Consider the following 23,675-nt stretch of genomic DNA (forward strand, 5'->3'; position numbering starts at 1 on the left):
GGCGAAAAATTGGTCGCACTCCCGTCGTTGGATGTGGCACGCTCGTCTGTCCGATCATCTCATGCAGCGGAGACGTCGCTTCCAGCTACAAGAAATATTGCCTTCCGTGCTGCTCCCGTCGTTGTTGCTTGTTTTGTGTACGGAGCCCGCCATGTGCCGCTGAGAGCGCCCTGTGACTTGATGCACTAGATTTAGATGTGCGCCTTGGCGCACGACCCCGTGAAGCTCGTGTCGATGTAACAACGATAAAATTAACTGCATTTCTTAGGTTTTAAAAAAAGTTCTTGCTAAACTAAATTAGGACAATCAGAGCAGCAAATTGCTAAAAGTGATAATCGGTAAATAGGAGGAGTTGTGGAGATAATTTGAAGAGCTTCTTTTACAAAAAACGTTTGGAGTTTAAAGCAAACTAAATAGCGATAGAATATAATAATAGTTGCAACAGAAAACTATCAGTCATTTATTCAATGTCATGGTAGCATAAGATTGCTTCCGAGCACTATATTGGTAGCAAACAAATTTCAGCCCGTTCTTGTATAGGTTTATTTATAGCTTAATGACCATTAATCTATAAGTACGAATGGAGCGACAAATCTCTAACTTTGAAATAAAATTGAAGAGTCCAAACATGGTAACAAACTGAGAAATCATGAAACAATACATCCATCATACATAAAAGAAGGTGGATCAATACACAATCCGAACGTAAAAAATGGCCCACAGTAATGTATCAGTAATCTCCTATGCAAAAACTTGTATTTATGAAGCAGGGCAATGTCAAAACAACTAAGCTAGATGGTCCTACTCATGCAGGAAATTAAAACCTGGAAATGTAATTAACCTATGCATTGTTGCCTTGTGACTATATTAACGCAAAATTCTGAAATTATGGCATGAAAATCAAAAGATCCCAATATTAAGAAAATGCAATACATGAAGCCATACTGATTATATCATGATATTATTGATGCATACTTTTCTACCCACCTTAAAAATCTAAAACATATCACATTGCTTTCTTTCCAGTGTATAGGCATAAGACAAAATATATCAAATGGTACACCTAAAGCTTTGTAATATCTATAATGGGCATTTTCGTATTCGTAAACGACAAAAACCAAGATAAGTAGAAAGTGCGCTTCCGAAACTTATTGGACACCTTTCCATATAGATGCTTCCGATGGCATCTGCAAGCAAGAAACAAAAATTACAATCATGGAGTCAATGAGCGCAAGCTACGTACAAAATAATTAGTGCACAACCAGTTACATAAAATACTAAGCAATATGTACCTAATTATACGTCCACTCGAACATTTGCAGTGGAAGGTAAAAAGAGAAAATCTTCATCCATTTTATATCTCCACTCCATCTGATATTCACGGGCTGTTACCAAATTTAAGGAGTGTACACAAAATAGGCATGAAACACAACACACAAAATATTAAGGTTTGAACCAAGGGCAACCACTCCTGACTTTTAACAGGTTTGAAGTTTCAACATCTAGGAAATTAAAATTAATCAATCTCGTCATTAAGGAACATATATTCTAGCTTCCAATTGGTCTTAGGTGGTAAGTGAAGAATGCAACTGACCTAGTCATCATTCCAAAATGAAGTTCAAAACAAAAATATTCTTTCGGACTGAACGAAGAGAAGCAAGATAGTATATGTAAGGTATAGCTTGTACACTGAACCAGTATGTGTCAAAACCGACCAGATTTCCCTAGTGAAGCCACCATTTGAAGTAGCAATGCAAAGTCATTTCCTAAATCTGGAACATGGGCCTTCTGTAACACCCATCGTTTGAATTTTTTCCAAAACAGCAACTCAAATTACATAATAGAGAAGAATTAAAAAGCATTTTTGCTCAGACTCGACCCTGCTGGTAAACAACGGCAAATCCTAACAGAGTCAATCAAAGTAAGAAATAAAGGATATTTTTTTCAGGAGGGATCTCCATAATCTGCCATGAGCCGCACTGATTGAACTACTCGACTGTAAATTTGGTGGTACTTACTAAAATGGAATTTTCTTTGTAGATTATATACATGCTAAAAGTATATGCATGGAACATATGCGAACCTGTTCAGCTACAATATTCTCCAATGTCGCCAAAAAATTGACTACTAAATCTGAATGCTAGCAGAAGAACTACATCCATGTGAAAAAACCTACATTGTAATTTTGCAATATGAATATGAATTCTTCTATATAAGTTGCAAACCAATGAACATTACAGGGCATATATTATATAACTTTATCTAGTAAATATATAAGTTGCAAACCAATGAACGTTTTGAAGTAAGAATTTTTTTTGTTCAAACCAAAATAACATGGTAATATAATCTAGTAATCTCATATAAAAAGAGAAACCCCATATATGCACACAGATGTGATGATAGGCTGCCCACAAAAGCAACACCCCCACCCGGAGTAACCACAGCTTCCCATTGCTGGGGAGCTTCGTGTTTTGAGGAGACCTTATTGTCGGTCAATAATGGTCAGTGTTGTGCATGTGCAGTAGAGCTCCGCAACTGTGAATCTGAATTTACGTTATTAATATGTGATGGTGGTAATTTAGATTGTCATATGCAGTCCATTATTATATAAAATTCAATGGAAATAACAGAGGAGATTGATGAACACAACAACCGTTACATTTCAAATTTTACTTTATGACAACAGTCATAATTATTACAAACTAAATTACAAACTATTATCTTTTATGAGCATTGTGAAGTGGTTTGATGAAGATCATCAGTCCCTTCCATGGACTTGCTAATAATATACCTTGTTTGTACTTGCAAAGCTGCACTAATAAGTATATACCTATCTTCTTTCGAAGTGATATCCCAGAACCATCTTGGCTTAAATCTAACTGGAAATAATGTGATATTACTTCCATTTTCAAGAAGACGCAGGTTCTCTAATCAAAATTTGTAACTCCAGTTGCAATACAATTCAAAGTAAGTTTGTGCAGATATTTTTTTACTGAATCAATACTTTTGTACAACAGCAATGCAGAAGCTAGAAAAATATGCAAATTACACTGATGTTAACCATTAACTCAACATACAAGAAACCATGTTAACCATTATGACCAGATTTGACAAACCAAACAAATTTTTACCCACGCAGGTGACTTCCATCCTATAGTATAAAGAGGAGATGAGACTGCTGACATGCTTACATGTCTCTTTTTGAAAAGAAAAATTGCTACCCCAAAATGTACGAAAACAAATGACGGGCATTTGATAAACCCTTTATTGATATAATTGAAAATTTCAAAGCAGTAGTTCAAAAGGGAACCTATACCTTAAGATGGGAAGAAAGAACGAGAGACTGTATGAATGACTAATCGCCTCATAATTGAACAGATTATTATCAGTCTGAGTGGCCTGTATCCAGAATGCAGACAACAATTGATTTGCTTGATCTTCAGGGACGATCTTGGTTTCCTAGAAGATACATTAAAATGGCAATCATGATTAAATAGATGCATATCCCTCTATGTGGTCTCACCTGACCCAAAATAAACATCGCCAAAAAGCAAGGAACGAATGTAGATGAATTGGTGCTAAAATATTCTCGGGGCAGGGAAGGGGGTACCTCTGCAGAATTAGCTAGTGTTGCCCATCGATCAACAAAGAAGAAGACCAACTTTGAAAAATATGCCGGACTTTTCTGGGCCCAAACATGTTTATTATCCTCTTCGTGCATGCTTCTTTCTATTCCGTCATCGTACATCATATTTCCAGGCTTATCTGAACATAAACATTATTTCTCTCTCGACTGCCACATTTTTGTTTCATATAGGTACTCTAAATCACCCCTGTGATGGCTTGGATCTCGGACAATAACAACAGAAAATATGTGATGCGCCCCACATGAGTGTATCTGGATGTACGATGGATTTCAGTATCTGCTGGAGGAGTGCTTATGGGAACACCTGCTAAGAAGAGTTAAATTAAAATGTTAATAGATAATGGCAGAAGTTGCCCACTGACTACTATTCATAGATTAGAATTTTAGCAAGGATGGAAAGTAATCACTACAGTTAATTAATTATTTAAAGAGTATAAGAGATATACAGTTTCTAAACTTGGTTGTAGCCATATTTATTCAGTTAAATTATTCGATGAGTTCATGGAATAAATTAAGAACTGAACATAGGTTTGTTTGAAAATACTGATGTTAAAGAGGTTGTGTGGCAAAGTACCAGAAAACTTCCAATAATTTCTCTAGCAACATTAGGCATAGAAGGCAAATTCTCCAACGGCCGTCATTACTGGATCCAAGATTCAGAAATACAATGGTATCTAAATGACCACTGCCTTCTATGACAGAATGGCAAGCATGTGCACCCAATGATACAAAAATCAGTATGATAATTAAACACTACTTGGAGAGTTTGTCTCGAGTCAAATTCCATCAATTGACTTGTTGGTGAAAACCATGTTACCCTACTTCTGATCATATACATTACAGGCAAAAACAAAAATGGCAGATCATGGATTCCTAATCAAACCATGTCTCGCTAAGAGTAATCTGGGCCGCTAGCAGCGGCATGCAAGAACTCTAGACCACCAACAGTGGCAAATAAAGAGAGTAAGATAACAGTAAGCTATTACTGCTTACACTTACAGGCAGATGCAAACACTTACAAGCAGATGCAAACAGTGGCAAACCTCATAAATAGACTTGAGATGCTGATACAAGTCACACTCCAGGTGCCATTTCAGCAAACATATAGTAGATTGCATCCCACTTTTCTGTTCAACATAGAGATAAAGCATCTGACTTAGCAACTTAATTCTACGCATTTCTGATGCATTTAGTGCAAGCACACAATCAAGTAATCAACTGCAGAACTTGGAGCTATCTCAGTAAGACCATTAAAGCCACTTTCAAGGATAGAATAAATAAATATTCCGTAACCAACCTTTGTCAAGAAAAAATATGTCTGAAGGTAACAGGTAATTAAAGTTACTCCAAAATAATAATAATAATAATAATAATAAATATAAATATAAAACTAATGTGGACTTCAAATTTTTACTAAAAAAGGATTACCCTACAAATGGCATTTTATTCCACAAGCTACAACTTCTAATTTATAGGATACAAGGAACACACACACATACACCTTCTCAGTTTCCAAAAAACAAGGTGGTTCTGCAGCTGGAGAGGTGGATCACTGAGTTTGGAAGCTCGTGAGGATGCCCATTTCTGCCGAGTCTGGCATCCTATACAATCAAGAACAGAGATAAGTATATCACGGAATAGTTATATTTAACTAACAAAGTATCTTACACGGTATGAAAAGAATCCAACCTAATAAAATTAATATATATCCTTTTCATTACTACGTGGAGTACAAAAGATGGTATCAGTATTTATTAAAGAAAGAAAATGTGGGAAAGAAATACAGCTTAAATAAAAGTCCATGATGCTAGAACCTAGGGCAATGGATCAAACTGAGATGGAGGAAGCTGAGCTCACCTAGGAGACATTTAGTTTGTGTTTATTAACTCTATTTTCTATTATCTAAAAGGATACTAAGCATGAGGCTAGGAAGAAAGTAACACAAAGATGAAGAAATTCAAGTGCATCTGCCAAATGGGTAACGTGTAAGACTATTCTCACACTTATCTCAAGAACAAACCTATGTAAATAATATTATGCTACTTACCAAGAGGTTAGAGATAGCAAGGGAGGCATATTTCATCTCGCCACGTTACGGAGAGACAAGCAATGCCTTGCAGGACATGATTGGAGATGTCACCACCATGACCATGGTGTTGAGGCATTTCTCACCTCAGCCTATAGGCCACCGGCGTCAATCGTGATATGAGGCCGTGAAGGCAGGTGCAGAGAGGTAGCATGTATTACCAAAAAACCAACCATCAATGAATTAATCCTAAGAAAACAAATCCAATTAATAAAAACAATAAACTTGAATCCCAAACTTACTTAGCATAATTCCTTAATACATTCCTAACCGAGAAACCACACATAATCTTACCACAATCTTCTTCAGAGTGATATTCCTCAAACCTTGATAGTGGACGGCTTGGTTTGGAGCATGATGGAGGCAATGGATCAGGCCTCAAAAGGTCTAGACGTTCAAAATGCACAACCATCAATAATATATTAACATAGAGGAGGCGGACAAATAATGTTACTTCTAGTGTTGGTGCACCAGATGCAACAATATGAAAAAAAAACATCTCTAAAAATGAAAACAGAACTCACTTAACCCAGACAAATTTCTCTCGTCACCATCGAACAAACAGAAAACTTCCTCGTCAGCTAATCTTGGGTTACCACCAATGATGATGCTCAACACCAATTAACCTATGAGACAAATAAATACACATATAATAAATGATGATGCACCTTCTCGTTGTAGATAGATAAATAAGAATTCATGAGGTAAATATGAATTAGAAACTTCATGAATGGCATAAATACACATGTTGCAGAATTATGGAGGCTAGCGATGTACCAAACTGTTGTTGTTGACATGAGAAAAATTCAGAAGAAGAAAAAATAGTAAGCACAAACACCTGCTTGGAGTTCTATCAAACACCTCATAGGCATAGATAAAAAATAATCTGCATCGACAAAGAAAAGAGAAGTTATATAGTAGATGAAATTAAAGAGAGCAGGTGAGGAGTCAAATCAGGAAGCAAGAGAGGAGTGTGGGTACTCTGTCCTTCTTTCACAGAGCAAGCCGTATACATAGTTGACTCTATTTACTTATGCAATAGGAAAATCTGCATTAATTTAGTAACATTCACGACCAGAAGCTTTTGATTCAAATAGCTGCTAAATTATACCGGTTACCTAAGCTGAAGTGAGTCATCCCAATCAAGATGCAGATGCACACGAGGCTACTCGAACAGATCGGCTGGAAATCGTGGGGCGGGAGGAAGAACTGACCTGGGAGAGGGTTGTAGTAGCAGAGGACCTCGAGTTGCTTGCCGTCGCACGGGGAGCGGCCGTCGACGGCCATGACCCGGTAGATGGGCTGGTTCTAGCGTCGACCGCGCCTCTTCATCCTGCTCGACTGGATCGAACGGCGGTGGCTCGATGCAGCCGACGGTGCTTCCTCCGCCGCTGCTCGCGCACCTCCGCGCCATCACATCCGACTCGTGGCCGCCGCCCCTACCACCGCCGCGGCTCGCGCGGCTCCGCGCGCCCACATCCTGCCGCTTCGCCGTGAATCATGTGCGACTGGCGGGTCGAGGCGGCGCCCGGCGCTGATGCTGTCCGGCGGCTCGAGGCGGCGACCTGGGGAACGAGGGAGCAGGGCTGGAGGCGGCGGCCGGCGACGAGAACGGAGCAGGGGTGAGGGTGGGGCCGCGAGGCGACGGCTAGAGGCAGCGGCGGGCGACGAGGGTGGGCGCGGGGTGGGGGCGCGTGGAGGCTAGGGTTTTTTTTTTGCCCTCGGGGCTCGCTTTTATACCATGCCAGGCTGAAATACCGAAAATACCCCTACGGGGTGGAGATCCACTACCCGATGACAATGTGCACCGACAGAGATCCTACTCGCAGTGGCTGACGTGCGGGGCCGGCAAAGGTGGGGCCCACTTGCAGCCGGAGGCGGGTAACAATTGGCCGTTCAATGGGGTTAGCTAGTAGATTTTGAGCCAGAAATCAACGGCTGAGATTCGTTGCAAGGAAGATCCAACGGCTCACGTGCGAGGATCGCTGTGAAGCCCCCATGGGGGGGCAGCTATTATACCTTTAGATTCCTCGCACACTGCTAGTTGTTGCTAGTTCTAGCTTGATTGGTGCATGCACTGCATTAACAAACAGCATTGCTATTGTTAAACAAATTAACATACACTACAACACAGTAAGGTTTCCGGGGCAGCTTTAGAGCATCTCCAGTCGCGTCCCTCAAACCGTCCCCCAAAGCGCGTCGGATCGAGCGTTTGGGGGACGTGTTTTGTTCGTGCCGCGTTTGGGGATGTCGTTCCCCAGACGCGTCCCCCAAACGCCGCCCCCAAACATTAACAAAGGGTTTTTGAAAACACAACCATTTATTAATATAGCACACAAATAAATATGTTTGCGGAGATTGTTTTCAAATTAAAATACAACGAACAATAAAACAACAAATAAATAGGGCTAGATCAATGTGCCGTGGCATTTCCTTTGATCCTCCACAAATGCTCAACGAGATCAGCTTGAAGTTGATCATGAACATTGCTATCATGGAACTCTGCGTGCATGGCGAGGAAATCTGCAAAATCTGCAGGCAACTCATGATCAACCTCCGCAAGAGGGCCTTCACACTCATAGGGACCAACATGTGACCTGACATGATTCTTGCGGTCATCCTCGTAGATCATGTTGTGCGTGATCACACAAGCCTGCATCACCTCCCACATTTGGTTGTGAGACCAGCTTAGAGCAGGGTACCAGACAATTGCAAATTGAGCTTGGAGCACACCAAATGCTCGCTCGACATCCTTCCTGCAAGCCTCCTGTCGTGTAGCAAAGTGGAAATTCTTCTGACCTAATGGATTCGAGATTATTTTGACAAAAGTGGCCCATGTTGGATATATACCATCGGCTAGATAATAGCCTTTGGTATATTAGTGGCCATTGATCTCATAGTTGCATGGTGGAGCATGCCCTTCCACTAGTCTGCTGAACACCGGAGACTGCTGGAACACGTTGATGTCATTGTGTGATCCGGCCATGCCAAAGAAAGAATGCCAAATCCAGAGGTCATAATCTGCCACAGCTTCAAGCACCACAGTCCAATATCCATGACGCCCTTTGTATATACCTTGCCAAGCAAATGGACAGTTCTTCCATGACCAGTGCATGCAATCGATGCTTCCAAGCATTCCAGGGAATCCTCTGGCAGCATTTTGTGCCATGATCCTCGCAGTCTCTTCCTCAGTTGGCCCTCTCAAGTAGTATTTTCCAAACTTTCCCACCACAACTCGGCAAAACTTGTACATGCACTCAGTGGCAGTAGACTCACTCATGCGAAGGTAGTTGTCCCGTGTATCGGCAGGTGCTCCGTATGCAAGCATCCTCATGGCGGCGGCGCACTTCTGAATCGACGAGAACCCGACATCGCCTACAACATCGTGCTTGAGCTTGAAGTAGGGGTCAAACTCTCGAACGCCATGGAGGATATTCATGAACAGACCCTTGCTCATCCTATACCGGCGCCGAAAATTGTCGGCATGTGTTGCCTCATTTGTGAAGTAGTCGTTGTGCAGCATGGTATGCCCCTCCATCCTCTGCCGGGGCTTCGACTTCTTTCTCCCCGGCCTTGATCCTCCGCGGCGTGACCTCTTCCTCTTGGGGGGCCGCGATGATCAGCAAATGCTCCCGGAGGTCGTCGTCGAAGGCTTGCTCGTCCTCCAGCAGTAGGGCAATCATCTCGTCGTCGCTATCCATGTCTGAAGCAAAATCAATGGTTAAAATTGCGCCGCGGCAGACGATGCAACAAACAGCACCCAATCGCGCGTACATGGCAAGTCGTCGAGCACCTTGTGTGCGCGGAGGTGGGGCGGATTTGATGCCGCGTTCTGGGACGCGCAGGCGAAGCAGCGGCGGCGGAACGACCGGCGAAAGTACCAGCTGTGACGATGGTGCTGACTCTTAGAAGAGATCAGTCGTCGAAACGGCCAGCAAATCCAGCGGCGGCGGAGGGGTGGGAGGCGCGGGAGGGAAGGAGCGACAAGGAAAAAGGCGCGAACCAACGGTTTATGCAAATAGTCGCCGACATGAGGGAGCCCGCCTCACTTTTCGTTGTGTCCGGCGTGCCCAGAGCGTCCCCTATGGGACGGGGACGGCCTCGGGGCGCCGGACACCGTATCGGGGCGCGCCGGACAAAAAGCGGCTTTGGGGGATGCGGCTGGAACGTTTTTTTGTCCGGCGCGCCCCAAATTCCTTTGAGGGACGCGATGGAGATTCTCTTAAGTGCCCTAAAATATGTAAAATATATCCTTAATATTTTTTGGGGCACATAAAAATGTGCAGAATTTACCATCTACTCGGAAAGTATTAAGGACACTTTAAAAATATACCCTAATATGTATAAGCATTTGACGTACTTCTTGAATGTGTCTAAAAGCTATATCTATTAGGACACATATACATATATGTGCTCCTAGCAAAGTGCCCTAAAAGCCTCCCCGTGGTGTAGTATATACTAGACAACATATCTCACAAAGAAAAAAATTGAATTAAAATTACCTGTAGAACAAAGTAACTGGATATTGTATAACAAAAATCAATAAATTGAGGCTTGCACTAAGGGAAAGCAAGACTTTGCCGTGCAACACGGAATAGGTCGCACGGCCAATGCCATCGATGGCAAAGCTATCTTTGCCGTGCGTCTGGCCATTGTTGCACGGCACAGCTTTTGCCGTGCGTCTAACTCGCTGTCGTGCGTCGCAAGCTGTGCCGTGCGCTCTAACTTTGTAGTGGGCCGTTTTTTCTTTGCCGTGTGCATGGGCATTGCCGTGTGTCGCTCGCTTCGCCATGCGCCTAGGCGTTGCCGTGCGCCATCATTCTGCCGTGGCGCCCGCTTTGCCGTGCGCCCTCCCCCCAAAGCGCACGGAAAGGAACCTCCAGGCACGCCCACTGCCTTCCCAGGAGCACAGGCCTGCGCCACATGGTGCCTTTGCCGTGTGTGTGCACACGGCAAAGTGACCAAATGTCCTTTTCCGTGTGCATACACACAGCAAAGGCCCTGATCTATTTCCCGTAATTGATGTTTCATGATTATACCCTGCATTTCAAAACACCACAAACACATCAACAACACCAGAAATACATTAAACAGACAACAAAATAGGTCCACATGTTCATTTAGAGTCCACATAGCAAGTGAAAGTAGCAATTCATGCCATATAATGGCTAAAGTCCACATAGTCCATACATAAGGTCCATTACATGCATCTCATGCCATCAACCTTGTCCTACTCCATTGCTTCCCATGGTACCTTCTCCATTGCTTTGTCCTTCTCCTACAAGGTGAAAAGGAAAAGCATGACCTGAGATGCATTTTCAACAAGTATTAGCATGGCATGGCTACATTTTCAAGTCTAATGGCATGAAAAGAAAAGTCATGATTTTGGTACAATTTTTACAAGTCTAATGGCATGGCTACATTTTCAACAAGTGATGGCTAATATTTGCATATTGACATGGAATTGAACATGGCGGCATGGAATGGCTAAATTTTCAAGTTGAAAGTTTACAAGTGGCATGACATGGCTAAAAATAAAGTTTGGGCACAAGTGTCACAGAATTCTACAACCTAGAAACGCGTTGGGCACAAGTGTAGGAGAACTCACCTGGGATCAGGTTCCAGATGTTCTTCGTGTTGTTGATGGTGAAAGGTGTCACCGGGCTCTAAGTGGGTGGTGTCTGGATGAGCGACATGTTCGGCATCATCTTCTACTGCATGTTTGGCATCATCTGCAGCGACGTCTGCATCTGATGTTATGATTAGTCCATAAGACAAGAGAAGATAAGATGGAGATATGGAGTTAACCACTTACCCACGGGAAGGTGAAAGGAGGAGTAGGAAGCTGCTGACTCCCCGGTGGAGATAGAGCGGCTTGGCTCATCATCCAGCTCATCGTCTGCTGATGCTGCATCATCTGATGCTGGTGCTGCTGGTAGTCCCTAAGCTGCTGCTCCAGCTACGCCTGACGCTCCTGGGCCTGCTATTCCCTTGCTGCCATCTTGATACGTCGTAAACGTACCTATAATTTGTGATGCTCCATGCTTGTTTTACACCAATTCCAATATGTTTTGTTTACACTTCGTGACACTTTTATGCTTTTTCCGGCACTAACCCATTGACAAGATGCCACAGTGCCAGTTCCCTGTTTTCTGTTGTTTTGTATTTCAGAAAAGGTGTACAGAAAATATTCTCGGAATTGGACAAAACAATAGCTGAAGTTTCTATTTTACCGAAACAAAGACGGAGTCCAGAGGACAGACAGAGGGGCCAGGGGCCGACCAAACCACCCCTAGGCGTGGCCTAGCCTTGGCCCGCGCCTAGATATGGTTTGGGGCCACCTAGCGCCCACCGACCTCGCCCTTTCGCCTATAAATTCCCTTTGATGAGAAAACCCTGAATATACAAGCCTCCGTCCACGAAAAGTTTCGTCGCTGCTGCTATCGTCCAGACGAGTTTCAGGGGTCAAAAGTTCCTGTTCTGGCACCCTGCCGGGATGGGGATTGACCCCCGGAGCCATCTCCATCGACTCCACCGCCTCCACTTCGACTCCATGATGGTTCGTGAGTAGTTCCCCCTGGACTACGGGTTCTCAGTTGTAGCTAGTTGGTACTCTCTCTCCCATGTACTTCAATACACTGATCTCATGAGCTGCCTTACATGATTGAGATCCATATGATGTAATTGGCGATGTGTTTTTTGGGATCCGATAAATTGTGGAATTGTGATCAGATTGTTCATCATATTATCATACTATAGTTATTTAATAACTTGCATGCTCTCTGGTACATGTAGTTACCTTGATCAAGTAGTTGCCTGTATCTCCAAGAGGGAGTATTTATGCTCAATAGTGGCTTCATGCCTCTAGTTTTCTAGAAGAGTGCCAATAACTTCTAAGATTTTAGATGTGCTGTTGTTACTAGGGAGAAAACAACAATGCTTTGTCTAAGGATGATTCTATTGTTTACTTTATACACATTGCTTAATGCGATTATCTGTTGCTTGCAACTTAATACCGGAAGGGGTTTGGATGATAACCTGGAGGTGGATTATTAGTCATAGTGTTGGAGATATGCCCGAGAGGCAATAATAAATTAGTTATTGTTATATCTTAGTGTTCATGATAAATGTTTACACCCCATGCTATAATTGTATTAATCGGAAACATTAATACATGTGTGTTGTGTAAACAACCAGAGTCCCTAGTAAGCCTCTCGTTTAACTAGCTTGTTGATTAATAGATGATCATGGTTTCCTGATCATGAACATTGGATGTTATTAATAACAAGATCATATCATTAGGTGAATGATGTGATGGATACACACCCATAGTAAGCATAGCATGAGATCAAGTTATCAAGTTCAACTTGCTATAAGCTTTCAGATACATAGTAACCTAATCCTTTGACCATGAGATCATGTAAATCACTTATACCGGAAGGGTACTTTGATTACATCAAACGCCACTGCGTAAATGGGTGGTTATAAAGGTGGGATTAAGTATTCGGAAAGTATGACTTGAGGCATATGGATCAAGAGTGGGATTTGTCCATCCCGATGATGGATAGATATACTCTGGACCCTCTCGGTGGAATGACATCTAATTAGCTTGCAAGCATGTGACAAGGTCACAAGAGATGACATACCACGGTAACGAGTAAAGAGTACTTGTCGGAAACGAGGTTGAACTATGTATGGAAATACCGATGATCGAACCTCGGACAAGTAAAGTATCGCGTGACAAAGGGAATCAGTATCGTATGTAAATGGTTCAATCGATCACTACGTTATCATTGAATGTGTGGGAGACATTATGGATCTCCAGGTCCCGCTATTGGTTATTGGTCGGAGAGGAGTCTCGACCATGTCTGCATAGTTCACGAACCGTAGGGTGACGCGCTTAAGGTTCGATGTCGCATAAGTATATTCGGAATATGAGATGGAGACCGAAGTTTGTTCGGAGTCTCGGATGGGATCCAGGACATCACGAGGAGGTCCGGAATGGTCCGGAGAATAAGATTCATATAAGGGAAGTTGATTTCTAGGTTTCGGAAAAGTTCGGGATTTTTCCGGTGGAAGACCAGGAAGGTTCTAGAAGGTTCCGGGGGTCCCACCAGTGGGCCCACGACCCTAGGAGGCCTAGCATGGGCCGAGCGGATGCACCCTAGACTAATGGGCCAGGGGCACATGCCCATCAAGGCCCAAGTCGTCCACCCTTAGGGTTTTCCCCAAAACCCTAGGGGGGTCAACTTGGGGGTCGTCCGGCCCTAGATGGATTTGGGGTGTTGGGGGGCCACCCAAACCTACCTCCCACCTATATAAAGAGGGGAGGGGGCAGGGGGGCGCACACCCTTGAAACCCTAGCCCTGGCGCCCCCTCTCTCCTCCATAGTGCTGCTCCGGCTTGGCGAAGCCCTGCAACTTTTTCTCCTCCTCCACCACCACCACGCCGTCGTGCTGCTGGGATTCCGAGGGGATCTACCACACCTCTGCTGCCCGCTGTAACGGGGGAGGACGGGCTTCATCGACACCGTACGCACGACCGAGTACGGAAGTGCTACCGGATTGCAGCACATGATGATAGACTACATCAACAACGAGATCTAATCTCGTAGGCTTTGGAATCTTCGAGGGTTAGTCTCACATACATCTCGTTGCTTCGATCTTCATAGATTAGATCTTGGCTTTTCCTAGATTGGATCTTGGTTTTGTTCTTGTTCATGGTAGAATTTTTTTGTTTTCTATGCAACGAACCCATCAGTGGTATTAGAGCCGTGTCTATGAATAGATCTGTTGCACGAGTAGAACACAATGGATTTGTGGGCGTTGATGGTTTTTTTGTTTTTAGTTAGTGTACTTTGCATCTTGCGGGATGGTGGGATGAAGCGGCTCGGGCTAACTTTACATGACCGCGTCTCATGAGACTTGCTCCACGCTTGACATGCAACTTGTATTGCATAAGTGGCTTTGCGGGTGTCTGTCTCTCCCACCATAGTTAAGATTCAATTTACACTTTAAATTGACAACATTAGTATCACCATTGTGGTTCATGTTCGTAGGTAGATTGGATCTTACTCGAAAACCCTAAACCACGTAAAATATGCAAACTAAATTAGAGTCGTCTAACTTGTTTTTGCAGGGTTTGGTGATGTGATATGGCCATGATGTGATGATGATTATACTTGATGTATGAGATGTTCATTATTGTATTATGGCAACCGGTAGGAGCCTAATGGTTGTCTTTAAATTTGTTAAGACTTGCGTGTCTATTCATCATGTAATAGCTTTATTTCAAGTAGTTGTTATAGTAGCTATAAGTGATGGACAACCATGAAGCGGCGCCATGGACCTTGGTGCAATGGTGGTGATGATGGAGATCATGCTCGTGTTCTTTGGGGATGGAGATCAAAAGCACAAGAAGAAAGGCCATATCATATCACATATTATGAATTGCATGTGATGTTAATCCTTTATGCATCTTATCTTGCTTAGATCGCGACGGTAGCATTATAAGATGATCCCTCACATTAATATCAAGATAATAAAGTGTTATCCCCTCGTATGCACCGTTGCTACAGTTCATCGTTTTGAAGCATCTCGTGATGATCAGATGTGATAGATTCTACGTTCACATACAACGGGTGTAAGCCATGTTGCACACGCAGAAATACTTGGGTTTGCTTGACGAGCCTAGCATGTATAGACATGGCCTCGGAACACAGGAAACCGAAAGGTTGAACACGAGTCATATGGATGATATGATCAACATGTTGATGTTCACCATTGAAGCTACATCATCTCACGTGATGATCGGTTTTGGTGTAGTGGATATGGATCGTGTGACACTAAACAACTATGAGGGATGTTGTATTAAGTGGGAATTCATTAGTAATTAGATTAAAACATGAACCAATTATCATGAACATAGTATGAATAGTATTTTGAATTAAGTTTGTAGAATTGGCATCCGTTATCTACCATGCGCTAGTATTATAATTGAGATAGAAATACTGTTAAGTCTGACAAGAAATTTTACGGACTGGTACCGTATTGTTAAAGAATCAAGAAATGATTAAGTCCTATTGCAAACTTTTAGTAGACCTCACATTGTTGATTCAAAGAGCAATGGTCTCAATTAGTACCTAAAATCATCTTGTCTCTGTGAAACTTGAAGTTCAAATCCGTTTGAAAAGTAAGGAGCTGGAATTTTTTTTTCAGAAATAAGCAAGGTATGAGATATATGTGATATTTAAGACCTTATTGCAAGATGATAGAATATAATCTAGTGAGACTACATAAACTCATAAGTTTTATGGGAATGTACGAAGGTTGAAGATGCTAGGCGTCCCAATCCTCCAACTAGTTGGGCACTAACGATATTCACATATCCATGAAGTGATCGTCCTTAGTATGCACCGTTGCTAAGACTCATCGTTTCGAAGCATCACGTGATGATCGGGTGTTATAGATACTACGTGTGCATACAACGGGTGCAAGCCAGATTTGCACATGCGAATACTGAGGTTAAACTTTACGAGCCTAGCATGTACATGCATGGTTTCGGAAAGACGTCATGATTTGATGGATACAAAATTATGAGTGAAATTGTTCATCACATTAAAAGGTTACTAATAGTGAAATCCGGAACACTTGTCATGTGATGATCAATTTCAAAGTAACAACCTCAAGGTTATTGGTAATTGACCAATGGACCTAGAAGTTATTGAAGGTGAAGTGTTTTTCTGAGAATGAGGAAAGCTAAAAGAGAAACTACAAAAGATTTTTTGGCAGAAAGAAATAAAAGACTAGAAAGTCTAGCTCAGGTGTATATAGATGATATACATATTATGAATGTATTCCTTGTTTGGTCACACAATGAAATTCTTGGGTATTTGTACCATATTGGTTGGTATGAGGTGTCATACAAAACAACGCAATACAAGAATACAATGGCCTAAGTGACTGACAAGAAATATGGTAGGAATGCACGTCTGGAACAAAATAAAGTGTTATTGTGTTCGTTGTTGGCATTCTACCTAGCCCTTCAGATTTATAATAAAGAACTTTATAATTGTTGTTTTGTTCTAGTCAAATGAAAACAATGAGTTGTTCAGATTATGACAGTATTCCATGTACGATGGATAAGTTATTATAAATCTTTATGGTGAAGCACACATGCATAACACTGACGCTAAAATGCCATAAGGCAAATGATGTGAATTCCACTTATTAGTGGAACCTCCATTTAGGTCATGTTAGAAAGGAACGCATGAAGAAACTCCATGCAAATGGATTTTTGGAGTCATTTGATTTTTGAATCGTTTGGCGCTTGCAAATCTCTTCTAAAGAGAATGACTGAAATACTGTTGATAGGCCAAGAGTTGAACGGGCAACTAACTTAGTGGAAACTGTTTTGGTTGGTGCTCTTTTTATCTTGGGCGATCGTGTAAAATGTATTCTCATTTATCTCGTACCCTTGGAAAGTCGTTATAGTCGAAGATGGTGTCTTGGCCAACATGTATAGCTGATATCCAACATCATTGTCATTCATTAAATGTTTTAGCAACCAACCGCCGAAAGTCTCCATGTGGGCCTTTCTAATCCAGGATTCAGGCTTCCCCGAGTTGTCCGTGCGTAAAATATTCTTGTGCTCCTCGAAGTACGGAGCCACCAAGCTGGAATTTTGCAGAACTGTGTGGTGTGCTTCAGTCATAGAATGGCCGTCTATACATATCGTTGATTTCCTTCCGATTGTGCCTTTTCCACTTAGTCTCCCCTCATGCCGCGATTGAGGAAGACCAATTGGCTTAAGGTCAGGAACATAGTCAACACAAAACTCAATTACCTCCTCATTTCCATAGCCCTTGGCGATGCTTCCTTCTGGCCTAGCATGGTTACGAACATATTTCTTTAATACTCCCAAGAACCTCTCAAAGGGGAACATATTGTGTAGAAATACAGGACCGAGAATGGAAATCTCTTCGACTAGGTGAACCAGGAGGTGCATCATAATATTGAAGAAGGATGGTAGGAACACCAACTCGAAACTCACAAGACATTGGACCGAAACCTTGTTGGATTAATGATGAGATAAAATAAAATGACGCCATTATATTTTTGTGGATTATGCTTTAGAGACTACCTCTTTTACACTAAATAGAGAGTCATCATAATCCGTTGAAATGACACCATACGAGTTATGGCATGGGTATAAACCCTAATAGTCTTTTCCTAAATTTTGGTATGCATAGCATAAGTAAATAAATTTACAACCAAAATCGGATGAATGTCTTTATTGGTTATCCCAGAGAATTTATTGTGAATTCTTTCCACTATGGAGACAAAGACAAAAGTGTTTGTCGATGTTTCTTACTTATTTCCAAGAAATTGTTTCTAGCGAAGTATTTGAGTGGGAGGACAATGGAACTTGATAAGGTTTATGAACCTGAGCATGATGATCAGAGTAGCGTAGCATCGGAAATGGTTCCGGAAGCGGCCACGAAGATCATAGCTCCCATGTCTACAAAGAGTTATAGTCATGGAGATCGAAGTACCCACTGAACCTTGGAGGTATGGTTTACTTTGTGATCAAATAAATGATTTGTGGACAAAGGATTGATTTTGAACAATAATGAACCAACTACATACAAAGAAGTTATGATGGCCCTGACTCCGTTAAAATGGCTATGCGCCATGAAATCCAAGAAAGGTGAATACTTTTTGAAAGTAAATGGATCTATAAAATTGATGGACTTGGATGGAATATCCTTGAAAGAAGCTCGACTTGTCGAAAATTTGTTTACAACAAAGTTCAAAGAGTTGACTACGATAAGATTAGATCTTTCATAGCAATGCTTATAGTCTATGTGGCTTATTCTAGTAATCGCTACATAATTCTTTTATGAGATAGGATAGTAGGATTGCAGCAATACATTCCTTACCAGAAGTGTGTATGAAGGATGTATACTAGATACAAACCAAAAGTTTTGCTAGTTCGTGGAATACTAGATAGGTATACAAACTTCACTGGATGAAGTATGTATCACGGAGTTGGAGTCTTCACCGGATGAAATAATCAAAGAGTTTTAATTTCATCAGAAACGATGAAGATGCTTGCATTTGCAAGAAATTAAGTGGGAGAGCTGAGATATAGTTATAATATTATATGTGGATCACATATCATTGATTATAAATGATGTAATTATATACTTGATGTGATTAAAAGGTTTCATTGAGAATTAACTTCAATGAAAGGATATGGACTAAAACATATTGAGTGTCAAGATCTATGAAGAAAGATTGAAACACACAATAAGTTTAAGTCAAAGTACATAGAATAAATATTGAAGTAGTTCAATATAAAAATATAAGAAGGTGTTCTTTTCCATGTGAAGGTTTAACAAGACTTGAGTGTATTTGACACTCAATGAGTAAAAACACATGAGTGATTTTAGATCACGAATAATATGTACACAATCAGATGTCCTTTGCTCTAAAGTGTTACGAGCATATACCGGAATGATTCATGTAATGATCATTGGACAACAGTAAGAATATCCCTGAGTAATTTAGAAGAACCAAGGATATATATAGTTTTCTATGGGGTAATGACAAACAAATCGTTGTAAGGTGTTGCACCGATATTAGTTTGGTCACATATAAAAATGAATTTCAAATCTCAATTAGGATAAGTGTTGATTAAAAGGTATCACAATGAGCTAGAAGAAGTCTATGCTAGATTTAGATGAGTTCTAAATATTGTGACGGATTCTACAAACGAAGGTAGAGTACGTCATTGTTTTGACAATATTAGTGACATATTTCAGACCGCGGAATTAAGGTTCCACTAGAAGACTGAACATAATGCCGACTCATTTAGAAAATGAGTGATGCGTGGAGACGCAAATGAATTGCGAAATACATACGTTTCTGAGCGTGTCAGATTCATTGACTGAAAACTCTCCCGTGAGCAAAACATGATAAGCACCAGAAGGCCAAGGTGTTATATCTTTACAAATGTAAACTAGATTATTGACTCTAGTGCAAGTGGAAGACTGTTGGAGATATGCCCGAGAGGCAATAATAAATTAGTTATTGTTATATCTTAGTGTTCATGATAAATGTTTACACCCCATGCTATAATTGTATTAACTAGAAACATTAATACATGTGTGTTGTGTAAACAACCAGAGTCCCTAGTAAGCCTCTCGTTTAACTAGCTTGTTGATTAATAGATGATCATGGTTTCCTGATCATGAATATTGGATGTTATTAATAACAAGATCATATCATTAGGTGAATGATGTGATGGACACACACCCATAGTAAGCATAGCATGAGATCAAGTTATCAAGTTCAACTTGCTATAAGCTTTCAGATACATAGTAACCTAATCCTTTGACCATGAGATCATGTAAATCACTTATACCGGAAGGGTACTTTGATTACATCAAACGCCACTGAGTAAATGGGTGGTGATAAAGGTGGGATTAAGTATTCGGAAATTATGAGTTGAGGCATATGGATCAAGAGTGGGATTTGTCCATCCCGATGACGGATAGATATACTCTAGGCCCTCTGGGTGGAATGACATCTAATTAGCTTGCAAGCATGTGACAAGGTCACAAGAGATGACATACCACGGTAACGAGTAAAGAGTACTTGTCGGAAACGAGGTTGAACTAGGTATGGAGATACCGATGATCGAACCTCGGACAAGTAAAGTATCGCGTGACAAAGGGAATCGGTATCGTATATAAATGGTTCAATCGATCACTAAGTTATCGTTGAATGTGTGGGAGTCATTATGGATCTCCAGGTCCCGCTATTGGTTATTGGTCGGAGAGGAGTCTCGACCATGTCTGCATAGTTCACGAACCGTAGGGTGACGTGCTTAATGTTCGATGTCGCATAAGTAGATTCGGAATATGAGATGGAGACCGAAGTTTGTTCGGAGTCTCGGATGGGATCCAGGACATCACGAGGAGGTCCGGAATGGTCCGGAGAATAAGATTCATATAAGGGAAGTTGATTTCTAGATTCGGAAAAGTTCGGGATTTTTCTGGTGGAAGACCGGGAAGGTTCTAGAAGGTTCTGGGGGTCCCACCATTGGGCCCACGACCCTAGGAGGCCTAGCATGGGCCGAGGGGATGCACCCTAGCCTAATCGGCCAGGGGCACATGCCCTCAAGGCCCAAGTCGTCCACCCTTAGGGTTTTCCCCAAAACCCTAGGGGGATCAACTTCCCTTGAAACCCTAGCCCTGGCGCCCCCCTCTCTCCTCCATAGTGCTGCTCCGGCTTGACGAAGCCCTGCAGAGTTTTGTCCTCCACCACCACCAGCACGCCGTTGTGCTGCTGGGGTTCCGAGGGGATCTACCACACCTCCGCTGCCCGCTGGAACAGGGAGAGGACGAGCTTCATTGACACCGTACGCACGACCGGGTACGGAAGTGCTGCCGGATTGCAGCACAGGACGATCGACTACATCAACAACGAGATCTAATCTCGTAGGCTTTGGAATCTTCGAGGGTTAGTCTCACATACATCTCGTTGCTTCGATCTTCATAGATTAGATCTTGGCTTTACTAGATTGGATCTTGGTTTTATTCTTGTTCACGGTAGAATTTTTTTTCTATGCAACGAACCCATCAGTGGTATCAGAGCCGTGTCTATGCATAGATCTATTGCACGAGTAGAACACAATGGATTCATGGGCGTTGATGGTTTTATTGTTTTTAGTTAGTGTACTTTGCATCTTGCGGGATGGTGGGATGAAGCGGCCCGGGCTAACTTTACATGACCGCGTCTCATGATACTTGCTCCATGCTTGACATGCAACTTGTATTGCATAAGTGGCTTTGCGGGTGTCTATCTCTCCCACCATAGTTAAGATTCAATTTACTCTTTCAATTGACAACATTAGTATCACCGTTGTGGTTCATGTTCGTAGGTAGATTGGATCTTACTCGAAAACCCTAAACCACGTAAAATATGCAAACCAAATTAGAGGCGTCTAACTTGTTTTTGCAGGGTTTGGTGATGTGATATGGCCATGATGTGATGATGATTATATTTGATGTATGAGATGTTCATTATTGTATTATGGCAACCGGCAGGAGCCTAATGGTTGTCTTTAAATTTGTTAAGACTTGTGTGTCTATTCATCATGTAATAGCTTTATTTCAAGTAGTTGTTATATATAGTAGCTATAAGTTATGGACAACCATGAAGCGGCGCCATGGACCTTGGTGCAATGCTGGTGATGATGGAGATCATGCTCGTGTGCTTTGGAGATGGAGATCAAAAGCACAAGAATATTATGAATTGAATGTGATGTTAATCCTTTATGCATCTTATCTTTCTTAGATCGCGACGGTAGCATTATAAGACGATCCCTCACATTAATATCAAGATAATAAAGTGTTCTCCCCTCGTATGCACTGTTGCTACAGTTCGTCGTTTTGAAGCATTTCTTGATGATCGGATGTGATAGATTCTATGTTCACATACAACGGGTGTAAGCCATGTTGCACATGCGGAAATACTTGGGTTTGCTTGACGAGCCTATCATGTACATACATGGCCTCGGAACACAGGAAACCGAAAGGTTGAACACGAGTCATATGGATGATATGATCAACATGTTGATATTCACCATTGAAGCTACATCATCTCACGTGTTGATCGGTTTTGGTGTAGTGGATATGGATCGTGTGCCACTAACAACTATGAGGGATGTTGTATTAAGTGGGAGTTCATTAGTAATTAGATTAAAACATGAACTAATTATCATGAACATAGTCTGAATAGTATTTTGAATTAAATTTGTAGAATTGGCATCCATTATCTACCATGCGCTAGTCTTGTAATTGAGATAGAAATACTGTTAAGTCTGACAAGAAATTTTATGGACTGGTACCGTATTGTTAAAGAATCAAGAAATGATTAAGTCCTATTGCAAACTTTTAGTAAACCTCACATTGTTGATTCAAAGAGCAATGGTCTCAATTAGTACCTAAAATCATCTTGTCTCCGTGAAACTTGAAGTTCAAATCCGTTTGAAAAGTAAGGAGCTAGAAATTTTGTTTTCAGAAATAAGCAAGGTATGAGATATATGTGATATCTAAGACCTTATTGCAAGATGATAGAATATAATCTAGTGAGACTACATAAACTCATAAGTTTTATGGGAATGTACGAAGGTTGAAGAAGCTAGGCGTCCCGATCCTCCAACTAGTTGGGCACAAACGATATTCACATATCCATGAAGTGATCGTCCTTAGTATGCACCGTTGCTAAGACTCGTCGTTTCGAAGCATCACGTGATGATCGGGTGTTATAGATTCTACGTGTGCATACAACGGGTGTAAGCTAGATTTGCACATGTGAATACTGAGGTTAAACTTTACGAGTCTAGCATGTACAAACATGGTCTCGGAAAGACGTCATGATTTGATGGATACAAAATTATGAGTGAAATTGTTCATCACATTAAAAGGTTACTAATAGTGAAATCCGGAACACTTGTCATGTGATGATCAACTTCAAAGTAAGAACCTCAAGGTTATTGGTAATTGACCAATGGACCTAGAAGTTATTGAAGGTGAAGTGTTTTTCTGAGAATGAGGAAAGCTAAAAGGGAAACTACAAAAGATTTTTTGGCAGAAAGAAAGAAAAGACTAGAAAGTCCAGCTCAGGTGTATATAGATGATATACATGTTATGAATGTATTCCTTGTTTGGTCACACAATGAAATTCTTGGGTATTTGTACCATATGGGTTGGTATGAGGTGTCATACAAAACAACGCAATACAAGAATACAATGCCCTAAGTGACTGACAAGAAAGATGGTAGGAATGCACGTCTGGAACAAAATAAAGTGTTATTGTGTTCGCCGTTGGCATTCTACCTAGCCCTTCAGATTTATAATAAAGAACTTTATAA

General features: G+C 41.5%; 1 long non-coding RNA gene across 8 annotated transcripts; it reads right to left on the bottom strand.

The window, feature by feature from the left end:
• Positions 1–995: 995 nt before the first annotated feature.
• Positions 996–6,708, bottom strand: LOC127307375 (uncharacterized). Of its 8 annotated transcripts, XR_007855441.2 has the most exons (11): positions 6,571–6,708; positions 6,257–6,358; positions 6,027–6,119; positions 5,694–5,921; positions 5,146–5,247; positions 4,666–4,773; positions 3,611–3,950; positions 3,317–3,459; positions 2,084–2,172; positions 1,293–1,996; positions 996–1,187 (listed from the first exon to the last, which is right to left on the bottom strand). It is a non-coding gene; the product is annotated as an uncharacterized lncRNA (long non-coding RNA). The 8 variants fall into 8 exon arrangements; XR_007855440.2 differs by having other exon boundaries at positions 1,293–2,172; positions 4,690–4,773; XR_007855443.2 differs by having other exon boundaries at positions 1,293–2,172; positions 3,611–3,953; positions 4,690–4,773.
• Positions 6,709–23,675: the final 16,967 nt, after the last annotated feature.

This window comes from Lolium perenne, chromosome 6, assembly GCF_019359855.2.
Source record: "Lolium perenne isolate Kyuss_39 chromosome 6, Kyuss_2.0, whole genome shotgun sequence".
Classification (NCBI taxonomy): Eukaryota; Viridiplantae; Streptophyta; class Magnoliopsida; order Poales; family Poaceae; genus Lolium; species Lolium perenne.